General features: G+C 44.9%; 1 long non-coding RNA gene across 1 annotated transcript in view; it reads right to left on the minus strand.

Moving 5' to 3' along the window:
• Nucleotides 1-1,093: 1,093 nt before the first annotated feature.
• The window catches only part of LOC134343690 (uncharacterized), a 36,938-nt gene continuing 18,866 nt past the window's right edge, over nt 1,094-19,165 (minus strand). Inside the window, exon 4 of the long non-coding RNA XR_010017322.1 lies at nt 1,094-1,593. This is a non-coding gene — a long non-coding RNA (uncharacterized LOC134343690). The remainder of the gene's footprint in view (nt 1,594-19,165) is intronic.

Raw genomic sequence — 19,165 nt, forward strand, 5'->3', positions numbered from 1 at the left:
GGTGACACGTATATATTTTGATAATGAATTTACTTAATGTAAACTTTTGAACTTTGATCCCTGTCACGGGCATCCAATCAGACCAATAACCCTGCACCATTCTCTGTCTCCTTTCACCAAGAAAACACAGGATCTATGTTTGCCTGCTTGCTTTTTATCTCAGATGTTAACACCAAGTTTATCCAACCTTGCCTCATAGCTGATATCCTCTAATCCGGGCAATATCCTGGTGAACCTCTTCGACACCCTCTCCATAATCTCCACACTCTTCCTATAATCGAACAATTAGAATTGCATACAACACCTCAGATGCAGCCTGGGGAGAATTTTCACAACTTCCCCAAGTTTGAACTTCGTGCCTTGTCTAATAAAGCAAGAATGTTGTGTGCCTTTGTTACCGCCCTATCAGCTTCTCTAACCTGATGTACCAGCCTTCCAAATGGGACAGCCTGTGGCTTTGTAGACAAAACATAGCTATTGTCCTCATTGCTGATATAGTTATTTCAAATACTAAATTATGTTAATAACATTAAGATAATGATATAAGTTATTATCATCTTGATGACATCACCTCCCTCTGGTGCCCCTCCTCCCCTTTCTTCCATGGTCCACTGTTCTCTCCTCTTAGATTCATTCTTCTTCAATCCTTTCTCTCTTCCACCCAGCCTTTTCCTTCCTTCCCTCCTCCCCCTCACCTGCCAGCTTGTTCTTCCCCTCCCCCATTCCACCTTCATGATCTGGCATCTTCTCTCCTCCTTGCCAGTCCTGGTGAAGGGATGTCAACTGTTTATTTCTGTCCATAGATGCTGCCTGACCTCCGGCATTTTGTGTGAGTTGCTCTGGATATCCAGCACCTCAGATTCAGACTCGCTTATTTATCACAGGGACGTGGAAACACACAGAGAAAAGTGTCATTTGTGTTAACAACCAGCACAATCTAGGGTGGTGCTGAGGGCACCCACAAGTGTCGGCACACATTCCGGCACCAACACAGCACGTTCACAATGCTCAGCAGAACAACACAGAGCAAAGAACCAGAGAGCATTTATTACCAAACTACGTATCAGTGTACAGCCCTGAGATTCGTCTTCCCAACGTCACAACACGAAGAAGAATTGTGGAACCAATTCGTTCAAAGAGAAACATCAAAACCCACCTCCCCTCCATGCACAAAAACAAAACTGCACAGACGTTACCAATCAAAAACACAGAATACAAAACACAAAAGGCATATTTCAGATCAGTTCATCATCTGCAGGCCTCCTGATTGAAAAAATGCCCAGCTGTATTAACAAAAAAAAGGAACCAAAACTAGATCAGTTGAATGCAAGGACCTTCCCTCGGGAGCAGTGTGCGAGAGACGGCCACATGCGGACACCTTCTCTGGTGGCAGCAAACGAGAGACTGGTAGACACCACTGAACAGCCGCTCGTCCTCCACACCCAGCTCGATGACCTCAATCTCTCTCAGCACTTTAATCAATGAGATTGGTAAGAGACAGAGTCGATCATGGGCCCATACCCTGTCTCCTTGCTTCCCGGCCTTCATACACCTCGTGGAACCCTCTCAGAGACAGCAAAGTGCCCGATCGGCCTGAAATCACATGGCCAGAATGTAGATTAGAGGCTCTAACAGTGGCAAATCACATCTGAAATAAAAAGCAGCTGTAAAAGAAGTGAGAGGAATTGCTTTGTGACCCGTCTTGAGGGTGCTGCCTTGGTAGCATTGTTCACTGGTGTCACCTTCTTCTGCACACAACAAATAACAAAACAACAGCAAGCCATGTCTCTTTTCCTGCCCCCTCCCACACACACGAATGATCCTCCAACCACAGGTCAGGCCTCCACCTTCCGTTTTCCAACCTTTGACCCTTGCGCTTCAAATTCTGGATTTCTAATCAACCTTCAGGCTCCGTCTGATCTTTGGTATCAATTCCTCGGACTAGCTGATGACTGGACCATAAATTTGTGCTTTGAACTCAGGAAACACCAATTGACTGGCCCTCATGCCTCGCTGTGCTCCTGCAGGATCACTTGTGTTGCTAAATTCAGTCAGAGAGGATCTCCCACCACAAGGTCATACTGACTGCACATGGAAGCTGTTGGGGGCTCACTATAACATATCGATTTGGGGGCTCACTGTAACATATCGATTTGGGGGCTCACTGTAACATAATGTACATAGGGCCCCATCCACCCTGGGATCAGCCCGGATTCAAGCTCATATTCAGAGGGATATGGGCCAAATGCAAGCAAATGAGACTGGCGCAGGCTGGCACCTCGGTCCAGCATGGAGAAGATGGGCCAAGGGGCAGGTTTCTGTGCTGTGTGACTCTTTGACCCTCTCAGCCCCGGTCACACAACAGACCAGAGGGGACAAGACGTTGTAGTGACCTGTTGCCAACCCACTGCAGTAGCAGTGTCAGCTCACATGTATAGAAGGCCTTTAATCTGTGTAATATCACCTCTCAGTCCCCAACAATCCATGGAGTTTATTCCTTTGCACATGGACACTGAGAGGTGATCTTCAAATCCAAAGTTGAAAGTGCAAAGTAAATTCATTCGCAAAGTATGTCTGTGTCAGCATATCAACACACACAAAATGTTGGAGGAACTCAGCGGGTCAGGCAGTGTCTATGGAAATAAGTAAACAGAAAATGTTTTGGGTCGAGGCCCTTCCTCACCACTGTTGAGTTCCTCTAGCATTTTGTGTTGCTCTGGATTTCCAGCATCTGCAGAACCTCTTGTGTTTATGGCACCATAGACTACCTTGAGATCGATTTTTTTGTGGGCATTCACAACAAGACAAAGAAATACAACAGAATCAATGAAGAAACCCGCACACAAACAAAGACAAGCAGCCAAAGCGCAAAAGAAGACAAACTACACCAATACAAATGGGAAAATAAACAATACTAATAATAAATGCAATACCCTTTCGCTTTAGAAACGAGAAAATCTCTACAGAATAGAGTGACATGGCCAGAGCCTGAGGAACGGCAGGACATGCTTGGAGCTAGCACTAGACATGACAATACATGAGCCGCTAGTGTTGCCCTGCTGAGTAGGCAGGCAGGCACTAGAAACCCCAAAAAAGATACTACCAGCATTCAAAGTAACCTTTAACAGCAACAACACAGATCCAAAGCCTCCACAGAATGCTGATGACAAAGCTGAGCTTACAGACAAAATTATCCTCGTACTTAACACCACATCAATAGAATATAAGGGTATTCACCCAACTAAGAGATTCTACATATCAAAACAAAATGTGTCAGATTGTTAATACTCTAAACAATATTACAGTATATTACCACATTTAAGAAAACTTGAAACATCTGAAGAACTACACACAATAACATACAGTGCAGCATTAAAGGCAGTGCAGTTCAATGGCTCCAAAATAGAGGCACTCATGAATAGAAACTCAAAACAGAGTAATGAAATGAGAACACCAAATTGGCAGAAAAGATTAAAATAAAGTTGAAACTTTAAGATCAGAAATAGCCCACCTAATTATATAAAAAAAATTAGCCCGAGCAAGAAAGTTAAGGGAAAAGCTACGGAAATACAAAGCCCATACAAGATACGATCAGCCTAGCAAAAGCACTATAGAGTTTATAGATACACTGAACCAAAAGCTTGGTGCATGCAAAATTGGACTAAATAGATACATGAAATGAACCAGATGAAGAAAACAGAATTATCAGTTCAGAAACAGTGAAAAAGATTTATATAAGACATTGAAACAAAATTTAAAGAATCAAAATGTCGCCAACCCCAGCACAGAATTACCAACAAACATGGAGATGATGAACTTCTGGTCTACTCTCTGGTCAAACAGGGTGGCACACAATCAAGAAACAGATTGCATTAGGGAGGAAAAAGGATGCACGGGCACGATTGAAGAAGTGCAAATACTTGAAGGTACAATAGAAATGCTGAAAAAGGTTATAAAAATATCTACAAGAAAAGTATTGGCAGTGATAATATTCATAATTATTGATAGAGAAATGACTTTCCTTCATCCATACCTATTAATGCATATCAGCAATTTTCTGAAAAACCCTGAAGAAAGTGCCTGATATTTTGATAGAGGGTAAAACGTACCTTTTACCTAAAGGGGGAATCACAAATAATCCATCCAAATATCGTCCTATTACTTGTTTACAAACTATTTAAAATTGCAACATCATGTATCTCGCAACTAATCACCACTCACTTGGATTTCAACAATACACTTACAGAAGAGCAGAAAGGATATAAAGAACAAATGGTAAGAGATCCTGTAATTCCAAATCAAGCTTGGTGGAAAAGCAGAACTCTTTCAAGTTGTTATGCTGGCTACCAAAAGGCATTTGATTCTGTCCCACACTCATGGTTAACAGAGTTCTTAATATATAAAAACTACAACCAATACTTGTGAAATTCCTGCAACACCCGATGAAGCTCTAGCATACTGTAATCACTCTGTCTATTAACAACCAAACAAGAGCAACCACCGTTATCAAAATAAGCCCAGGCGTTTTCCAAGCCGACTCTCTAATTCCAATCACAAACAACAGAAAATTTGCTGTTGCTGGAAATCTTGTGTCCTGGCGAAGGGTCTCGGCCCGAAATGTCGACTGTACCTCTTCCTAGAGATGCTGCCTGGCCTGCTGCGTTCACCAGCAACTTTGATAGGTGTTGCTTCAATTTTCTTCTGCCTGCATAAAGCTAGGGGAGCATTTCTGAACAGTGAGGAATGACACCACCCCCATTTTTCACAAAACTATAAATGTTTATTTACAATACAAATACAAAAGATACAAACATTCAGAACAGAAATGCGAAGAATTTTTTTTTGTCAGAGGGTGGTGAATCTATGGAATTTGTTGCCACGGGCAGCAGTGGAGGCCAAGTCATTGGGTGTATTTAAGGCAGAGATTGATAGGTATCTGAGTAGCCAGGGCATCAAAGATTATGCTGAGAAGGTGGGGGAGTGGGACTAAATGGGAGAATGGATCAGCTCATGATAAAATGGCAGAGCAGACTCGATGGGCCGAATGGCCGACTTCTGCTCCTTTGTCTTATGGTCTTATTTACAAGACAGTGAGTACACTCAGATTAAAATATGACAGTCAAATTCCCTGAGGGGCTCAACCGCTCCCGGAAATCCACAGTGTGACCGCATGCTCCTTCTCCAAGGACAACTGGGCATGAACATACCTTCAGAAAAGGGGCAGGCAGAGCCCTCCACTTCCACAGTGTGGCCCTACCTCAGTACTGGCATTGCAAATGGTATATTATTGTCAGACATACAGAGGTATAGTAAAACACTTGTCTTGCAAACTGTTCAACACATCAGTGTATTGCATGGTGCACGGGGAGACAATAAAGCGCAACACACACAAAATGCTGGAGGAACTCAGCAGGCCAGGCAGCACCTATGGAAAAAAGCACAGTCAACATTTTGGGCCAAAACCCTTCTGAAGGACTGGGGTCGATATCTCAGCCCGAAACGTCGACTGTACATCTTTCCATTGATTGTCCCTCTCACTGTGTGTCACTCTCTGATTGTCCCTCTCACTGTCTATCACTCTCCGATTGTCCCTCTCACTGTCTGTTACTCTCTGATTGTCCTTGTCACTGTGCGTCACTCTCTGATTGACCCTGTCACTGTGTGTCACTCTTTGATTGTCCCTCTCACTGTCTGTCACTCTCAGGATTGTCCCTCACTGTGTGTCACTCTCTGATTGTCCCTCTCACTGTCTGTTACTCTCTGATTGTCTGTCTCACTGTGCGTCACTCTGATTGTCCCTCTCACTGTGTGTCACTCTCCGATTGTCCCTCACTGTGTGTCACTCTCCGATTGTCCCTCTCCCTGCGTGTCACTCTCCGATTGTCCCTCACTGTGTGTCACTCTCTGATTGACCCTCTCACTATCTGTCACTCTCCGATTGTCCCTCTCACTGTCTGTTACTCTCTGATTGTCCTTGTCACTGTGCGTCACTCTCTGATTGACCCTCTCACTGTGTCACTCTCTGATTGTCCGTCTCACTGTGCATCACTCTGATTGTCCCTCTCACTGTGTGTCACTCTCCGATTGTCCCTCACTGTGTGTCACTCTCTGATTGTCCGTCACTGTGTGTCACTCTCTGATTGCCCCTCTCACTGTGTGTCACACTCTGATTGTCACTCTCACTGTGTGTCACTCTCCGATTGTCCCTCTCACTGTGTGTCACTCTCCGATTGTCCCTCACTGTGTGTCACTCTCCGTTTGTCCCTCTCACTGTGTGTCACTCTCTGATTGTCCCTCACTGTGTGTCACTCTCTAATTGTCCCTCTCACTGTGTGTCACTCTCTGATTGTCCCTCTCACTGTGTCACTCGCTGATTGTCCCTCACTGTGTGTCACTCTCTAATTGTCCCTCACTGTATGTCACTCTCCGATTGTCCCTCTCACTGTGTGTCACTCTCTGATTGTCCCTCACTGTGTGTCACTCTCTGATCGTCCTCTTCACTGTGCGTCACTCTCCGATTGTCCCTCTCACTGTGCGTCACTCTCCGATTGTCCCTCACTGTGTGTCACTCTCTGATTGTCCCTCACTGTGAGTCACTCTCCGATTGTCCCTCTCACTGTGTGTCACTCTCCGATTGTCCCTCACTGTGTGTCACTCTCCGATTGTCGCTCTCACTGTGTGTCACTCTCCGATTGTCCCTCTCACTGTGTGTCACTCTCTGATTGTCCCTCACTATGTGTCACTCTCCGATTGTCACTCTCACTGTGTGTCACTCTCTGATTGTCCCCTTCACTGTGTGTCACTCTCTGATTGTCCTTGTCACTGTGTGTCACTCTCCGATTGTCCCCTTCACTGTGTGTCACTCTCTGACTGTCCCTCACTGTGTGTCACTCTCCGATTGTCCCCTTCACTGTGTGTCACTCTCTGATTGTCCCTCACTGTGTGTCACTCTCTGATTGTCCCCTTCACTGTGTGTCACTCTCTGATTGTTCCTCAGTGTGAGTCACTCTCCGATTGTCCCCTTCACTGTGTGTCACTCTCTGATTGTCCCTCACTGTGTGTCACTCTCCGATTGTCCCCGTCACTGTGTGTCACTCTCTGATTGTCCCTCTCACTGTGTGTCACTCTCCGATTGTCCCTCTCACTGTGTGTCACTCTCTGATTCTCCCTCACTGTGTGTCACTCTCTGATTGTCCCCCTCACTGTGTGTCACTCTCTGATTGTCCCTCACTGTGTCACTCTCCGATTGTCCCCTTCACTGTGTGTCACTCTCTGATTGTCCCTCACTGTGTGTCACTCTCTGATTGTCCCTCTCACTGTGTGTCACTCTCCGATTGTCCCTCTCATTGTGTGTCACTCTCTGATTCTCCCTCACTGTGTGTCACTCTCTGATTGTCCCCCTCACTGTGTGTCACTGTCTGATTGTCCCTCTCACTGTGTGTCACTCTCTGATTGGCACTCTCACTGTGAGTCACTGTCTGATTGTCCCTCTCACTGTGTGTCACTCTCTGATTGCCCCTCTCACTGTCTGTCACTCTCTGATTGTCCCTTTCACTGTGTGGTGAATCTGTGGAATTCTCTGCCACAGGAAACTGTTGAGGCCAGTTCATTGGTTATATTTAAGAGGGAGTTAGATATGGCCCTTGTGGCTACGGGGGTTGGGGGTATGGAGGGAAGGCTGGGGCGGGGTTCTGAGTTGGATGATCAGCCATGATCATAATAAATGGCGGTGCAGGCTCGAAGGGCCGAATGGCCTACTCCTGCACCTATTTTCTATGTTTCTATGTTTCTATAACTCATGTTCTCACTCAGTTTGTTTATTTACTGTTCTCAACTGCACCATTTGTCCTCTTTTGTACATTTGCACATTTTGAACGTCAGTCTTTTTTAATATATGGTTTTTCAGAAATTCTGTTGTTTTTCTTTATTTTCCTGTAAACACTCGCAAGTTTATGAATCAAGTACATGGTTAAATGTACTTTGATATTAAATTCACTTTGAACTTCACCCCACCATATCTGTGTGCAAAATGACACGAAATTCAATTAAGTTTCTTGTGCCTGGACGACCCATTCCCCGTACAGTCATGTGCTTATGTAAATGCTTCTGCCCCCAGCAGTCCATGCTGGGCACCCACAACTCGGAATAAAACACTGGCAACACATCTGCTTTAACTGTTCTCCGTCTCACCCTAACTGCACATCACTGAGACCAGTCTTACCACATAATGCTGTCTGGGTAAACTCCCTCCACACTACATCCCTGCTGTGCCCAACCTGCTGAGGTTCTACGCTGGCAGTCCAGGGCTGCGCTGTCCTGATTTCTCACCTCATCCTTGTGTGAAGCTGGAGATGTAGCTGGGGAGGAGGAGCTGACTGTTAGTCACCGGTCCCGAGAGGTGATCTGGGTGTGTTCGTCTGTGCGTCGATAGGAAAGGAATGCAGCAGAGTGAAGAAGAGGGCCCTTTCTCTCCTACACAAGAATTTGGAAACCAACCAAAGAACAGGACACACCAGAAGTGTCCCAACAGGTTAGCGTCGAGCAGTGAAACCTGCTTCCCTCCTGTGAATCACCATCTGACCAAAATAGTCTCGCGCGGTGAGAGCTGTGGGAGGGCATTGAGGTGGAAGTGCTTCCTCACCACAGGACAAGAGAGTAGTTCTCCTTCAGACACACGTTATCCTGGAGTAGACGAGTCTGAAGGAAACACACGACAGTCTGGGAAGAGAACCTCCCCCTGTGAATTAACCTCCCCTCCCCCCACATTATTCTGGATTTTTCCCCGCTTCCTTTCCAGTCCTGATGAGGTGTCTTGGCCTGAACCGCGGACTCTCCATAGATGCTGCCTGTCATGCTGAGTCCTCCTGGCAGTTTGAGTGTGTGGCTCTGGGTTCCCAGAGTCTGCAGAATCTATGGTGTTACATGAAGCCCAGCACCAGAAGATCATACTTGAACAAACCTGGGGACCCTAACAATCAAGGGCCCAACTGCTGGGTACCCCATCTCTCAGAGAAACAAATCTGGGTCCCCACCCGCTGAGAGCCTCAGCTCGTGGCCACCTCAAATCCAGGGAATCACAACACAGAGGCACGCTATCACCTGAGACCCCCACGATCAAGGTTGATCGTTATCGTAGACCCATTACACCATAAGATATAGGAGCATAATTAGGCCATTTGGCCCATCAAGTCTGCTCCCCATTCCATTATGGCTGATTTATTATCCTTCTCAATCCCATTCTCCTGCCTGCTCCCCATTTCCTTCAACACCCTAACTAATCAAGAACCTATTAATTTCTGTTTTAAATATACTCAATGACATGGTCTCCACATCCATCTGTGGCAATGAATTCCACAGATTCACCACCTTCTGGCTAATGAAATTCCTCCTTATCAGTTCTAATTGGACATCCCTCTATTCTGATGCTGTTCCCTCTGGTCCGAGACTACTTCACTACGGGAAACATCCTCTCCACATCCACTCTATCTATGCCTTTCAGTACCCAATAGGTTTCAGTGAGATCCCCCCTCATTCCTCTGAACTCCAGGGGTTCAGGCCCAGAACCACCAAATGCTCCTCATATGTTAACCTTTTCATTCCTGGAATCATTCTCTTGAACCTCTTCTGGACCCTCTCCAATGCCTGCATATCTTTTTTGAGATAAAAGGCACAAAATCTTAGAAAAATAGAGGGCCATGCGGCAGGGAAATTCTAGGTAGTTTCTAGTAGGTTACATAGTCGGCACAACACTGTGGGCCGAAGGGCCTGTAATGTGCGGTAGATCGCCTATATTCTATGTTTCTATAAAACCGCTCACAATCCTGCAAGTGCGGCAGGTGGTGGGGAAGCTATGTGGCCTTGGTCGTAGTGAGGAATAGTCCTCAAGCCACGGACTTGCCTGCTGCTGTCCAGAGGCAGTGTAGCGTGGTGCCCATGCTCGTTGGGGACTGGCCTCTCCTGTTGTGTGCTGACCCTAGTGTTCGATTGGTGGAATGATAGGCTGGTTTGCAGTGGCTGCACATTGCCGAGAACTGCACCATTAATCTTCAGGGCAAATTGCTCAGGGGCTTGGGCTATATATATAGTTTTTTTTTGCATGACTATATATTTTTTGTTCACTATTTTGATGGATATGGAGTGTTTGTTTTTGCACCTTAGCCCCAGAGGAAAGCTGTCTCATTTGGCTATATTCATATTTGGTTGAATGATAATTAAACTTGAATTTGATTTGATTTGATTTGAATTTGATCCACTGACTCTTCTTTGTCTATCCTGCCTGTTATTTCCTCAAGGAATTCCAACGGGTTTGTCAGGCAAGATTTCCTCTTAAAGAAACCATGCTGACTTTGGCTTACTTTATCATGTGCCTCCCAGTACCCTGAAACTTCATCCTTAATGATGGACTCCACCATCTTCCTAAACACTGAGGTTAGACAAACGAGCTGACAATTTCCTTTTTTCTATCTCCTTCCTTCTTAAAGAGTATAGTGACATTTGCAATTCTACAGTCCTCTTGAACCTTTCCAAAAGCTAATGATTCTTGACAAATCATTACTGATGCCTGAACAATCTCTTCAGCTACCTCTTCAGAATCCTGTGGCGTAGCCCATCAAATCCAAGTGATTTATCTAACTTCAGATCTTTCAGCTTCCAAAGTACCTTCTCCTTAGTAATAGCAACTACACTAACTTCTTCCCTGACACCCTTGAATTTCTGGCACACTGCTAGTGTCTTCCACAGTGAAGACTATTGCAAAATACTCACTATTTTGGTCTGCTATTTCTTTGTTCCCCATTACTACCTCTCCAGTGTCCAGTCTGATATCCACTCTCAGCTCTCTTTTATTCTTTATATATCTGAAAAATATTTGGTATCCTCTTTAATATTATTGGCTAGCTAATCTTCATATTCCATTTTTTCTCTCCTTATGGCTTTTTAGTTGTCTTATTTTGGTCTTTAAAAGTGTCCTAATCCTCTAACTTCCCACTAATATTTGCTATATTTTATGGTCTCTTTTTTCTTCTATGCCTTTTTTGACTTTTCTTGTCAGCCATGGCTGCCTCACCCTCCCTTTATAATACTTCATCTTAGGGATGTATCTATTCTGAACCAGTTGTCCCAGAAACTCCAGCTATTGCTGTTTTGCCATTATCCATGATCATGTCCCCTTCCAATCATCTTTGGCCAGTTTCTCTCTCATGCCTCTATAATTCCCTTCACTCCACTGTAATTGTGAAATATCTGACTTTATCTTCTTCTTACTGTTTCCTAAGAGTTCATTTACCTTAATCTCCCTTTTAAGCTCCCACAAGCTGCGCTAAAAAGCCACTTTGTAGGCATTCTATAAATTTTCTCTCTTGGGCTCCAACACCAACCTAATTTTCCCAATCTACCCGCATATTGAAATCTCCCATCACTATTGTAACATTGCCCTTTTTACATGTCTTTTCTATCTCTTATTGTAATTTGTATCCCACAACCTTGCTACTATTCGGAGACCTGTACATAACTCCCCAAAGGGTCCTTTCACCCTTGCATTTTCTTACCCCTTCCCACAAGGATTCTGCATCTTCTGATCCTGTGTCACTTCTTTCTAAGGATTTGATTTCATTTTTTACAAACACAGCCACACCATCCCATCTGCTTCCCTGCCTGTCCTTTTGATACAATGTACATCTTCGGATTTTAAGCTCCCAAGTATGATCTTCTTTCAGCCAAGACTGATTGATGCCCACAACATCATACCTGCTAGTTTCCGACTGCCCTACAAGATCATCTACAGTACCCTATTCCACATAGCGTGTTTATTCAAATATAACACCTTCTATCCTGTATTCATCACCCTTTTTGACTTTTCCCCCATATTACACTTCAGCTCACTGACTGCAATGTTGCCCTGTCATTTGCCTATCCATCCTCCTAGTCTCACAGTGCATCTACCTCTGTACTAACTTCCCCATCCTCAGCCCGGTTCCTGTCCTCCTGCCAAGTTAGCTTAAGTCTTCCCCAGCAGCTCCAGCAAACCTGCCTGCAAGGGTATTGGACCCCCTGTGTTCAGGTGTAACCATCCTTTTTGTACAGGTCTGTACTGCCCCAGAAGAGATCTCAATGATTCAGAAATCTGATGCCCCCAGACCAATTTCTCAACTACACGTTCATCTTCCAAATCATCCCATTCTTACCTTCTTTGGCATGTGGCACAGACAGCAATTCAGAGATTACTACCCTGGATGTCCTGCTTTTCAGTTTTCTACCTAATTCCCCATTCTCTGTCATCAGGACCTCATCCCTTTTCCTACCTATGTCATTGATACCAATATGTGCCATGACTTCTGGCTCCTCACCCTTGTTTTTTAGAATGCTGTGGACGAATCGGAGACATTCCTGACCCTGGCATCTGGGAGGCAAAGTAACATTTAAGTTTCTTTTCATGTCCACAGAAACTTCTGTTTGCCCCCTCACTATGGAATCCCTATCACTCCTCTTCTCTCCCCGTCCCTTCTGAGCCAGACTCAGTGCCAGAGACCTGGTGTCTGAGGTTTCTCCCTGGTAGGCTGTACCTGGCTGTATTCTGCACTGACTGCCTATTCCCTTTCCCTCTCATAACTGTCACCCAGGTATCTGCATCCCGCAACTTATGGGTGACTACCTCCCTGTAGCTCCTTTTTACCACTGTCTTAGTCTCTCACCCGAAGGAAGCCCAATGCAGTTTGTGCAGCTGTTATCAGAGGTCTCCCAGAGTTCCCACATCTTGCACAACGAACATACCACTAACTCTGAACCCATTCTCAGCGCACTAGCTATGTACTAATAGGCAAAGAAAGAGGAAAAAACAACTTACTAGAAACTTACTTAGAACCGGTGCTCATGCTTTCCCAAGCCTGTTCTTGCCGAAGCCTGTTGAGCCCACACCTCCCACTCTAACACTGGCCCACTCCAACAATAGCCACTGCACTCCTTCTTTTTATTGGCTCAAATAAAACTCATTCCCAACAAGACCTGTTCTTTTCAAATGGCTCCTGCCTTGCAATAATATCTCTCTCCCACTCGCGACTTCAAATTATTAGTACTGTGAACTACTATTGTTTGGAGTTGCATTTTTTCTGGAGGAGTTTGGTTGACCACAGGCTTATCTGGGCCAGGAGAAACTCGGTGCCTCCGGCAGATGCACAGAGAGAAGGGATGTACCGACGTTGGAAAGAGTTCAGAGAAGATTTACAAAGATGATTCCTGGAATTCCTGGGCTAACATATGAGGACTGTTTGTCGGCTCTTGGACTGTATTCATTAGAGTATAGAAGAATGAGAGGGGATCTCATAGAAACATTTCGAATGTTGAAAGGGTTGGACAGATGTGGAAAGGCTGTTTCCCTTGGTGGGTGAGTCCAGGATATGAGGCCACAGTCTTAGAATTAGAGGGTACCCATTTAAAACAGAGATGAGGAGAAATTTTTTTAGCCAGAGGGTCGTGGATTTATGGAATTCGTTGCCACATACAGCTGTGGAGGCCCGATCATTGGGGGTGTTTAAGGAGGAGATTGATAGGTATCTAATTAGTCAGGATATCAAGGGAAAAAGGGAAAAAGCCGGAAATTGGAACTACATGGGAGCATAGTTCAGCTCATGGTGGAGTGGCGGAGCAGACTCGATGGGCCGAATGGCCTACATAAACCAAAGAAACCATAGAAACTACAGCACAGAAACAGGCCCTTTGGCCCTTCTTGGCTGTGCTGAACCATTTTCTGCCTAGTCCCACTGACCTGCACACGGACCATATCCCTCCATACACCTCCCATCCATGTATCTGTCCAATTTATTCTTAAATGTTAAAAAAGAACCTGCATTTACCACCTCGTCTGGAAGCTCATTCCATACTCCCACCACTCTCTGTGTGAAGAAGCCCCCCCTAATGTTCCCTTTAAACTTTTCTCCCCTCATCCTTAATCCATGTCCTCTGGTTTATTTCTCCCCTTGCCTCAGTGGAAAAAGTCTGCTTGCATTCACTCTATCTATACCCATCATAATTTTCTATACCTCTATCAAATCTCCCCTCATTCTTCTACGCTCCAGGGAATAAAGTCCTAACCTATTCAACCTTTCTCTGTAACTGAGTTTCTCAAGTCCCGGCAACATCCTTGTAAACCTTCTCTGCACACTTTCAACCTTATTTATTTCCTTCCTGTAATTTGGTGACCAAAACTAAACAAAATACTCCAGATTCGGCCTCACCAATGCCTAAAACAACCTCATCATAACATTCCAGCTCTTATACTCAATACTTCGATTAATAAAGGCCAATGTACCAAAAGGTCTCTTTATGACCCTATCTACCTGTGTCAACACTTTTAGGGAATTTTGTATCTGTATTCCCAGATCCCTCTGTTCCACTGCACTCCTCAGTGCCTTACCATTAACCCTGTATGTTCTACGTTGGTTTGTCCTTCCAACGTGAAATACCTCACACTTGTCAGTATTAAACTCCATCTGCCATTTTTCAGCCCATTTTTCCAGCTGGTCCAAGTCCCTCTGCAGGCTCTGAAAACCTTCCTCACTGTCTACTACACCTCCAATCTTTGTATCATCAGCAAACTTGCTGATCCAATTTACCACATTATCATCCAGATCATTGATATAGATGACAAATAATAATGGACCCAGCACTGATCCCTGTGGCACACCACTAGTCACAGGCCTCCACTCAGAGAAGCAATTCTCTACCACCACTCTCTGGCTTCTTCCATCGAGCCAATGTCTCATCCAATTTACCACCTCTCCATGTATACCTAGCGACTGAATTTTCCTAACTAACCTCCCATGCGGGACCTTGTCAAAGGCCTTACTGAAGTCCATGTAGACAATATCCACGGCCTTCCCTTCATCCACTTTCCTGGTAACCTCCTCGAAAAACTCCAATAGATTGGTCAAACATGACCTACCACGCACAAAGCCATGTTGACTCTCCCTAATAAGCCCCTGTCTATCCAAATGCTTGTAGATTCTGTCTCTTAGTACTCCCTCCAATAACTTACCTACTACTGACGTTAAACTCACCAGCCTCTAATTTCATGGATTACTTTTCGATCCTTTTTTAAACAACAGAATAACATGAGCCACTCTCCAATCCTCCGGCACTTCACCCGTAGACAGCGACATTTTAAATATTTCTGCCAGGGACTCCGCAATTTCAACACTAGTCTCCTTCAAGGTCCGAGGGAACACTCTGTCAGGTCCCGGGGATTTATCCACTTTAATTTTCCTCAAGACAGCAAGCACCTCCTCCTTTTCAATCTGTACAGTTTCCATGGTCTCACTACTTGATTCCCTCAATTCCATAGATTTCATGCCAACTTCCTTAGTAAATACAGACGCAAAAAACCTATTTAAGATCTCCCCCATTTCCTTTGGTTCCGCACAAAGCCGACCACTCTGATCTTCAAGAGGACCAATTTTATCCCTTACAATCCTTTTGCTCTTAATATACTTGTAAAAGCTCTTTGGATTATCCTTCACTTTGACTGCCAAGGCAACCTCATGTCTTCTTTTAGCCCTCCTGATTTCTTTCTTAAGTATTTTCTTGCACTTCTTATACTCCTCAAGCACTTGATTTACCCCCTGTTTCCTATACATGTCATACAACTCCCTCTTCTTCTTTCTCAGAGTTGCAATATCCCTTGAGAACCAAGGTTCCTTATTCCTATTCAATTTGCCTTTAATCCTGACAGGAACATACAAACTCTGCACTCTCAAAATTTCCCCTTTGAAGGCTTCCCACCTACCAATCACATCTTTGCCAGAGAACAACCTGTCCCAATCCACGCTTTTTAGATCCTTTCTCATTTCTTCAAATTTGGCCTTCTTCCAGTTCAGAACCTCAACCTTAGGACCAGATCTATCCTTGTCCGTGATCAAATTGAAACTAATGGTGTTATGATCACTGGAACCAAAGTGCTCCCCTACACAGACTTCTGTCACTTGCCCTAATTCACTACCTAACAGGAGATCCAATATTGCATCTCCTCTAGTTGGTCCCTCTATATATTGATTTAGAAAACTTTCCTGAACACATTTTACAAACTCTAAACTATCTAGACCCCTAACAGTATGGGAGTCCCAATCAATGTATGGAAAATTAAAATCCCCTACCACCACAACTTTATGTTTCCTGCAGTTGCCTGCTAACTCTTTGCAGATTTGCTCTTCCAAGTTTCGTTGACTATTGGATGGTCTGTAATACAATCCCACTAATGTGGCCATACCTTTCCTGTTTCTCAGCTCCACCCTTAAGGACTCAGTAGACAAGCCCTCTAATCTGTCCTGCCTGAGCACTGCTGTAATATTTTCCCTAACAAGCAATGCTACTCCCCCACCTTTCATTCCTCTGCCTCGACCACATCTGAAACATCGGAACCCTGGAATATTAAGCTGCCAGTCCTGCCCCTCCTGTAGCCAAGTTTCACTAATTGCTACAACATCATAATTCCACGTGTCAATCCACGCCCTCAACTCATCCGCCTTCCCCGCAATACTCCTAGCATTGAAATATATACACCTCAGAAGATTTTTACCACCACTCACAACCTTTCTATCAGCGGATTTGCTTAAACTTTCAACATCATTTATTTTCACCCCAGCCACACTGTCAGCTCTGGCACTCTGGTTCCCATCCCCCTGCAAATCTAGTTTAAAACCCCCCCCCAATAGCACTAACAAACCTCCCTGAAAGGATATTGGTCCCCCTGTGGTTCAAGTGTAACCCGTCTGTCTTGTACAGGTCCCACCTGCCCCAGAAGAGGTCCCAATGACCCTGAAATCTGAAACCCTGCCCCCTACACCAGTTCCTCAGCCACTTGTTCCTCTTCCAGAGCATCCTATTCCTACCCTCACTGGCACCTAGCACAGGTAGCAATCCTGAGATTACCACCCTTGAGGTCCTGCTTTTCCACTTCCTACCAAGCTCTCTATACTCACTGTCCAGGACCTCTTCACTCTTCCTTGCTATGCTTTTACTTCTGCTCCTTTGCCTTGTGATCTTGAGAAATGGACATACAATATTTCAGGTCGAGACCCTTCATCTGGACTGAAAGAATGAGGGGCGATATCTGGTAGAAAGAAGCAGAGAGAAGGAGTGGCGGAAGAGCTGACAGGTAATGGGTGGATCCAAGTGAAGGAGGAGATGATAGGAGAATTCAAATAATGTCAGAAGCTGGGAGGTGATAGGTCGAAGTGACAAAAGGCACACAGCGTTAATGACCCTCACCATTGGGACATACCTCTGCATTATTATGCATTAGCAGTAAGGCTGATCAACACCTCCTCCCACTTCACAGCCCCAACCACCACTACTTTATCATTTCCTCTCAGTCAATTTACGTAGACACTCCTGTGCCTAGCATCATTTTATGGACATACAATCAAACTACATCAAGGGGAATTAAGGGTTATGGGGAAAAGGCAGGTAGGTGGAGATGAGTCCATGGCCAGATCAGCCATGATCTTATTGAATCAGCAGCAGGCCAGATGGCCTACTCCTGTTCCTATTTCTTATCTTCTTATGTATTTATATTTATTGTGTGTTCTTTATCTTACTGTGCCTTTTCTGTGCTGTATGTGATCTGGCGGAACAACTATTTCATTCTCCTTCGCACTTGTGGACTAGAAGTAAACGCTTGTGATAGTATTTGAAGGATTGTGTGCCTCGATGACCTGGAGAGCTATGTTGGCTGGACATGGCCTTGTGCTTTGGTTACCATGCCAAAGAGGTCAAAGGATAGAGTCCAGAGTAAGAGTGGTCCTCCGGTTCTCCACGTTCAGGATGAATGACCCTGACTCGTCAAAAACAACAGCAATGAAGAATCCTTCTTTTCAGACAGAGATGGAGGACCTTCATTGCTAGCCTAAACACAGTAAAGGGTTCTAAGTAAGGAAATACAAGACATTAAACTATCTTGAATCTTGATTCAGGGAGGAGATATAGGAGCCTGAAGATCTGCACTCACATTTTAAGAACAGCTTTTTCCCTTCTGCCATTAGATTTCAAAGCAGTCCATGAACGCATGAACACTGCCTATTTACTTCGTAACTTTGAGTAACTTTATGTTTTGCACTGCAAACAACATATTTCACGACATATCTCGGTGAAAATAAATCTGATTTTGACAGGAGAGGATAATGCAGCAAGGAGGTGTGTGTGGGTGACAGTCAGGTGGAGAGAGTGTCCAATGGCCTATCAGTATGCAAGACAGGACCTTGGTAGATGAGACAATAACAAACTGATTACTCCTTCTGGTGAAAGAAATTCTCCCCTGCTCCCCTCCTTCCATTCCCCACTTTGGCCTCCTTTCTCTTCCCACCTCCACTGGGTCCCCTCTTCCTTCCCTTTTTCTTATTGTCCATTCTCCTCTCCTATCAGATTCATTTTTCTCCAGCCTTTTACCTTTCTCACCCACCTGGCTTCACCTATCACCTTCTAGCTAGCCTCTTTTCCCTCTCCCCACTTCTATATTTTGCATTTTCCCTTTTCTTTCCAGTCCCGCTGATCACCCCAAAACGTCAACTGTTCATCCATTTCCATAACGCCGTCTGACCTGCTGAGTTCCTCCAGTATCTGCAGACTTTCTCCTGTTAATAATAAACTAATTCTAATTCTATTTTCGGGCAGAGCTGAGGACAGAAGCATGATTGCCAGTGAGCCTGTTGGGTGAGCTGTCGAGGGTGTAGCCCATGCAGAAGCGGGCGTGAACCTTACTCATTGTTGTGTTATGACCTGCCAAAATGCATTAGGGAGTGCAGGGGATCAGTTGAGCAGAAGAATGGAATGCAGTTTCTGATCGTCTTGCAGCTGTGTACATTCTCCTTCTTAAAGCAACAATGCCCTTTAGCATGTGTTCCGAAAGTTACTCCCCCTATGTTTGTCTGTTAGTGAAGGGGGAAGGGAGTACAGCACAGGAACAGGCCCTTCATCGCAACATACAGGGCCAGAGTGTATCAATGCTACACCAGGAGCTGGCTGAGATGGGCAGAGTGATGAACCAGTCAGTACTCAAAGCTGGGAACCCCTACCGCCTACAGCAACAGGGTGTCAAGTACATGGTGCAGCGGGCAGTGCTGTTGCCTCCCAGCTCCACAGACCTGGGTACATGGAAAAATTGTGCATAATTTATGCTCTT

This window comes from Mobula hypostoma, chromosome 3 (genome assembly GCF_963921235.1).
Source record: "Mobula hypostoma chromosome 3, sMobHyp1.1, whole genome shotgun sequence".
In the NCBI taxonomy this organism is placed as follows: Eukaryota; Metazoa; Chordata; class Chondrichthyes; order Myliobatiformes; family Myliobatidae; genus Mobula; species Mobula hypostoma.